This window comes from Galeopterus variegatus, unplaced genomic scaffold (genome assembly GCF_000696425.1).
Source record: "Galeopterus variegatus unplaced genomic scaffold, G_variegatus-3.0.2 Scaffold665, whole genome shotgun sequence".
Taxonomy (NCBI): domain Eukaryota; kingdom Metazoa; phylum Chordata; class Mammalia; order Dermoptera; family Cynocephalidae; genus Galeopterus; species Galeopterus variegatus.
In genome coordinates this window covers 534,454-541,769 of record NW_007726776.1, presented here as the reverse complement: position 1 = coordinate 541,769, position 7,316 = coordinate 534,454, and the positions used below count along the sequence as shown (strand labels likewise).

The 7,316-nt window shown below is 33.5% G+C and overlaps 1 protein-coding gene across 1 annotated transcript in view; it reads right to left on the bottom strand.

Annotated features, from left to right (window-relative positions):
- CCDC88A (coiled-coil domain containing 88A) overlaps nucleotides 1-6,727 on the bottom strand; it is a 29,642-nt gene extending 22,915 nt beyond the window's left edge. The window contains exon 1 of the mRNA XM_008571197.1: nucleotides 6,259-6,727. The gene's annotated coding sequence lies outside the window, so the exon portion shown is untranslated. The remainder of the gene's footprint in view (nucleotides 1-6,258) is intronic.
- Between the last annotated feature and the right edge of the window lie 589 nt (nucleotides 6,728-7,316).

Genomic DNA, 7,316 nt, shown 5'->3' with positions numbered 1-7,316 from the left:
CGGCGGGAGCGCCGCCACGCTCCCAAGCAGCGCACTGTAGCAGTGCGCCACCGGGCCGGCCCTCAAATGATCATTTTAATGATGGTTGAAGAACCACTTTTTTCTTTTAGTACTTATTTAAACTGCAGCCATTATAGTCAGACCAAACATTAACACTGGCAGAGTTCTAAAAACGGACTAAGATATCTTACTTATAAACTTTGTCTCTAATATTCAAATTCACTACCTCTTTCTCTCACTCTCAGGAATAAAAATAACTAAAAAACAAAACAAAGAGCCTCAGTAATTTTACATAACAGCCATAATTTACTTATTTTCTGACTTGAAAACTTTTGAATATTCATTTGCAAGACAAAAAGAAATATTTGCTATTGATCAAGTAATTATCTGAAAAGGTCTGAATTGCCACTTAATCATAATGAAGTGTATGTCCAATAAACTTTCTGACAATCTAATATTACCAATTACCTCTCTCTCACAACCTCTCACATTATTATTTCATTGTCCTTATATTATTTGTTACAATCAAAATTATTTTTAGTTGTTTACTTGCCTATCATCCTTCTACCAAAACCATAAGTTCCATGAAAACAGGACATAGTATATCCTATGCACAACTGTAGCCCCAATGCAAGGTAGAATGCCTAACGTTCAATAAATGGGAGAGGGAAAATGTAAATGAAATTATAATTTGTATTGAGCTTTTACATATTCTAAATCATTAACATGAAAAAAGAAAACCAACATTTAAATTAACCTATCCTAACTGAAAAGATACACTTAACAATCCTCTCCCAACCTCTCACTGCCCTAACAATCATCTTAGGGTATTCTGTCAATTTTCTTTTCTCCCTGGGAATCATATTTGCAAGATGACCATGATGCACCAATCCATAAAAAAATATTTTTGGAGACATACACTTCTGAATTTCAACTTAGCCAAATTCACTTCTCTTTGTGAGTCAGAATAACCAAAATGTACTAAAATATTTCACGTCAAATTATTTTTCTGAGGGGTATGGGATACAAAAAAATTTTTTGAAAATAATTTTAGAAAGAGCACTGGAGAAAAGATTTTTCAAGAGATAGGTAATTTAACAAGTGATGTGAATTTCACTGATTTGGATGTTGTTAACTTGAAATCTGTCCTGTATTAAACCAAGCTGTACCTGTCTTGGTAATATACATATAAATAAAAAATTATTTCAGTAAGCCAATTAACTGTGTAAATAGGATGGCTGACCTATTTCTGAAGATAATTTAGAAGTGCTTTAGAAACATTTTATCTAAGAATATGAAGCACGGGGGAAGGAGAGCAGAGATGGTTTGGAAAACTGGTTCTACAGGAAGGACACAGGGGAGTAGTACATGGGGAATTCCAACCTTCAGTAATATTTCCTCTCTTAAATATCTGAAACAACTTTGACAAAATGTTAAGATTAAGATATTCAATTAGGCTGGCTGGTTAGCTCAGTTGGGTAAAGTGTGGTGCTGGTAACACCAAGGTCAAGGGTTTGAATTCCTGCACAGAAAAAAAAAAAAAGATATTTAATCAATTCTAGCTGAGTTAGTCCCTTGATATTCAAACATACATTAATGAAAAGAAAAAGGTATAACTGATCATCTAACAAATATCAGTGAAACATTTACAGACGTATCTTAAAAAATGGTGACAGTCAACACAAATCAAATTGTCAATTCTAATATCATCATGGCACCATTAACACTTAGGGTTCTCAATCTTGGTCACAATCTTGGTACTATTAACATTTTAGGCTGGATAAGTCTTAGTTGTGGGGAAATATCCTGTGCATTGCAGGATGTTTAGCTGCATCCCTGGCTTCTACCTACTAGATGCCAGTAGTACCTCCAGCTGTGACAATCAAAAATGTCTCTAGGCATTGATAAGTGTCTCCCAGGGCATAAAATTACCATCCATTGAGAATGACTTATCTAAACTGTTGAACTGACTGATTTCACAATTCCCTCCTCCCCAAATGTCTTTGTGACTATAACATCATCAGATTAGCATGATAAATACAAAGATAATTTAAATACCTGGCACAAGCAAGGAGGAAGATAAAGAAGGAGAAAGCAATAATAAATAGGAATGAAATTCTAATACATGCTACACATGGATGAACCTTGAAATCACAATGCTAAGTAACAGAAGCCAGTCACACAAGACCACATATTATATGATTCCATTTATATGAAATGTCCAGAATAGGCAAATGTGTAGAGACAGAAAATAGATTAGTGGGTGTCTAAGGAGGGAGCTTAGGGGGTGAAGGTGGTATGCAGGATTGAGAGAAATGGAGAGTGACTGCTAATGGATACAAGGTTTCTTTTTAGGGTGATGAAAATGTTCTAAAATTGGCTGTGCTGATGGTAGCACAACGCTATATTGAAAACCGTGAAACTGGACACTTCAAATAATTAAATTCTATGGTATGTGAATGGTATCTCAATTAAAAAAATCAAAGAAAGCAGCAGTATAGGTTGCACGGACTTAAGACTCTGATGCGGAAATCCGCTATATTGAAAACCGTGAAACTGGACACTTCAAATAATTAAATTCTATGGTATGTGAATGGTATCTCAATAAAAAAAATCAAAGAAAGCAGCAGTATAGGTTGCACGGACTTAAGACTCTGATGCGGAAATCCCTTTGTCTTTTCCATCTTTTTTTCCAAGGAGTATCACTAAAATTTCTAAAGAACACTTCCACCTCTCTAAAGACAATATGAAACCAAAAATCTAGCACTGTTCTAATAAGGACTGATCAAAGGAAACTGATGAAAGTTGACAAAATGAGTCACTTTATCAAAATCGAGTCTTTTGCTTAAAATATCTAAAAATACTGATATAAAAAACAGTAAAAGACAAAACATGAATACCATAACATCTAACCCACTCAAATCAAGTGGAGGAAAATGAGAGCCTGAATACTGACAAGTATTAACAAAATGTTTATTAAAAAATCTAGCACAAACTTCTATTTTTGGCAACAAGGAGGACCAGGTAATGGAAGGAAGGAAGAAAGGAAGGAAATTTGAAATGCTAGACTTTTTTAAAAATGTTTTTAAATGTATGTCTGAACTCAAAAGTAAAAAGATAATCCTCAATTAAAAGATTAAAAACCAAAACAAAAAACCCTGAGCCATGCAAAGGAAGACAAGGAGGAAGCTGACTTTCTTGCCCTTTTGGTAGAGATTGAGAAGGGTTGTTTCTCCAAGGATTTGCAGCAGCAGTGTGGTCCCAGTTTTTGTTTTGTTTTGTTTTGTTTTTAAGTAAACACATAAAAATATAATTTACAAACAACAAAAATACAGAAAAAAAGATCAAGAGGCATATCTCTTCAGGTGGTAATAGTGGCAATCTCCTGGCACTGGAACCGTTTGTATTTTCTATTTTATTCTAGTTTTCTATAGTGACCAGCTTGATTTCTAAAATAATATAAAGTTACTTAAAAATAAATTAAATTAAAAGTGGCTTGGAGTTGGCTGTACAAGAGGAAAGAAATCCTCTCTGAAGCAAAGCATCCTTGGCCAAACTCCAGAAAATTCCCAAAGATAAAGTCCCCCCGCCCAAAATGAGCTCAGAATTAAAACATACAAACTTATTACTGCCACTGCAGCCACCACCACCACCACACTATTGAGAAACAGCATGCAGAAAAACAAAGGGCAGATTCAGATCTCCATGTATTTCAGATTTTGAAATCATCAGATGTAAAATCTAAAATAGAAATTTTCTGTAACACCAAGGTCAAGAGTTTGGATCCCCAAACCAGTCAGCTGCCAAAAAAGTAAAATAAAATAAAATAAAATTTTTTTTTAATTTTTGAAAAAATAAAGGAAATAAAAGAATGATTGATGAACAAATGAAAAATCACACATAAAAATAACCAAACAGAACTTCTAGAAGTTAAAGATATAATCAATGGGTTACACAAAAGATTTGACCCAGATAAGGAGCAAATGAGTAAACAGAGAAAGAGAGTTCTGAAAAAAAGATTCAAAATGCATACAAGATTTATAATATTTAATAAGAGTTTAATAAGCATGGAGGATAGAGTAAGAAATTCTAATATACATCTACTAGAAAGATCTGAAGGATATCAGATTAATAGAACAGAAAGAGGCAATATGAGAAGAGACAATATTAAAAGAAGCCAAAAGAGAAAAAAGACAGTTTAAGAACAATGAGAGTGATAGCTGACTCCTCCAGAGCAAAAAGTAATTCAGAGAAAGAATAAAATCTGCAAAGCACTAAGAGAAAAATAATTGTCAACCTAGAACTGCATACTCAACAAAACTATCTTTCAAGAATGAAGGTGAAATAAAGGCATTTTCAGACAAATAATTGGGAAACCTTACTATCAACAAGCCCTCTCTAAACAAATATTTAAAGGATGTACTTTAGTAAGAAAGTGATACAAAAGGAAGGTCTGAGATACAAGAAAAAACCATGAGGGAGAGAAAAAAAGAAGGGAAAACATGTTGCCTGATCTAAAGAAACATTGGTTTTATTCATTTAACAGTACTTTCAATATTTAATTTGTAGGGTTAAAAAAATAGAACTAAAATACAAGACAAGAGCTTAAAAGTTGTAAGAGAGAATAACTAGAGTTCAAGTAATCTAATAGCATGGTACTATTCCATAAAAGGGTGAAGATATTACTTAATTTTGGCCTTTGCTATGTTAAATATGAAAGGCATAATTTTGATAGTGGCCTCTGGGAAAAAAAAAAAAAAAGAAATAGAGTGAAAAAACTTTAAGCCAGTAAAAGAAAAAACTATATAGAAACAACTACTAATAAATCATCCAATTATCCAAAAAGATTTAACAATTTTAAACTCATTTGCACCCAGTAACATAGCTTCAAAGTGTACAAAGGAAAACTTTCATCTTTCTCAATAACTGATAGGTTAAAGACAAATTAATAAAGCTGCAAAAGATGTGAATACGATTAACAAATAAGGTTGCTCTAACTGCACCTAAATAATGGAAGAATACACATTTTTTTTCAGATAACACATGAAATTTTTTTATTGAAACATTTTTTGTTTGTTTTGACAGTTGGCTGGTATGGGGATCAAACCCTGGACGTTGGTGTTACCAACACCAGGCTCTAACCAACTCAGCTAACCAGCCAGCCCCTGCTCAAATACTGATTGTACATATTTATGGGGTACAGAGTTATATTTCAATACATGTATACAATGTGTGATGATCTAATCAAGATAATTAGCATATTCATCATTACAAGACTTAATCATTTCTTTGTGTACATTTGATCTCTTTTCTAGTCCTTTGAAAACATGCAGTAAATCATTGGTTTTTGTTTTTTTTTTCCTTTTTGTCTTTTTTCGTGTCCAGCAACGGATCACAACCCTCAGTGTCGCGCCCGTACCGGACCGGGACCAGCAACGGGATCGCAGCCCTCAGTGTTGCACCCGCACCTCGCTCAGCCAGTGAGCGGGAACCGGTCTGTATGTGGGATCTGAACCCTCGGCGGGAGCGGGAGTGCCGCCACGCTCCCAAGCGGTGCACTGTAGCAGTGCGCCACTGGGCCGGCCCCTAAATCATAGTTAATTATAGATTCCTGGGTCAACTCTACACCAATAGAACTTACATTTTTATTTTTCTTTCTTTTTTTTTTCCCCATCTAAGCTATAATTTTGTATCCATGAACTAGCCTCTCATTTTCCCCCATGTTTGGAAATTTAAAAGCGTACCTCTAAGTAATTTATAAGTGAAATAAATCATAGGAGAAATTAGAAAATGAATAAAAAAAACATTTTAAAAAGTATACCGTACCAAAATTTGTGCAATGCAACTATAGCAATTCTTAGAAGTATACTGAATGTTCATATTTAAAAACTAAAATATGCATCCAATTTAAATTTTTTTAAAAGACAATAAAAATTACACTTTTCAGAGGCATAATTCAAGTAAGTTAACAAAGTAGTGCACTATGCAAGTTTTCAGGTAACTAGAAACTGGTTTTAAAAATAGATAAAATACAGTAATCATTAGTAATATTAGACAATTATGAAGTGCTTGCTTATATCTTTAACATTTATAAGAATAAACTATTTACTAATCTATCTCTAGCAAACAGACCAGGACCTGGGATATAATAAGCATTTAAGCATTTAATACTTGTTAGACGAATGATACTAAGTAACACAAAAATATAAATGTGTGAGTAGTTATTAAAGTACCAGATGAAAAAAAAGGACCACTTACCTGGTAATATAATTTTATCTGTCTCACCAAAATGGAAAGATTATGAATTCGAAGTGAGGCATCATTGTTGACTTTTTTATTTACTCTCTGACTCTCCGATTTAGGATTACTGTAAAAAAAAAAAAAAAAAAAAAAACTTTAAAATTACATTGAAACTTAACTGAACCTACAGATGACTAAAACTAATCATATAATACATTTTTTTCTTTAAACAAATTGTATATTCATCTGCATTAACAAAAGTGATCCAAAAGGACAGGTGATAACTTTGACATGTATCATGTAATTGTAATTAATATAAATGCATCTGATATTCCTAAAGCAGTAGCAAAATAAATTTGAAGCCTAAGTCAGATGTTCCCCTTCATTCTCATTTTGTTATTTCCTGGGATGATTAACCTCTTACTTCCTTTGAATATACATTTCCATCATCCAAAATAAATCCATTTAAATCAAGAATTTAAAAATATGGGCTAATAACCAATAAATGTTATTTGTCCTCACTGAGTAATTGGAATTATATTTGAGCAAGCAATGTCCCAAAAAATTAAAGAATGAAGTAGATGACACAGGTTAATACTTTTATCTTGGGTGAACTTTATAGATTCAATGAAAGCAAAGGGATGAATCATTCTGAGGTAGCAGAAACTGAGGAATAAAAATAGTCAAGCCATGGTTAAGAATGGGAAAATCATGTAAAAGTGGTGGCACTAGAACAGAAGGTTAAGTTGAAGCCAGAACACAAGCAGATATGAGCAAGTTCCTCACTAGAGCAAACAGGCCAGGTTGCAGAAAGACATTACTAAGTGAAATGGCAGATAATAAATCAGGATACTCTATGCAAGGGCTGAGTCCAGAATATCAGAAAGCAGAAACCTAAGCAGTTGCTGGGACAGAGTATTAACCCATGATTACAGAATTTAGATACAGGTACCTCCATACAAGGATGCAGAGAAGTCAAGAAACTGACACCTATGAGCCGAATAGAAACCTCTCATTCCTTAACCCTTCTTATGAAGTCCCTTATACTACTAAAGCCTTCAGTTCCTTCCCTAAAC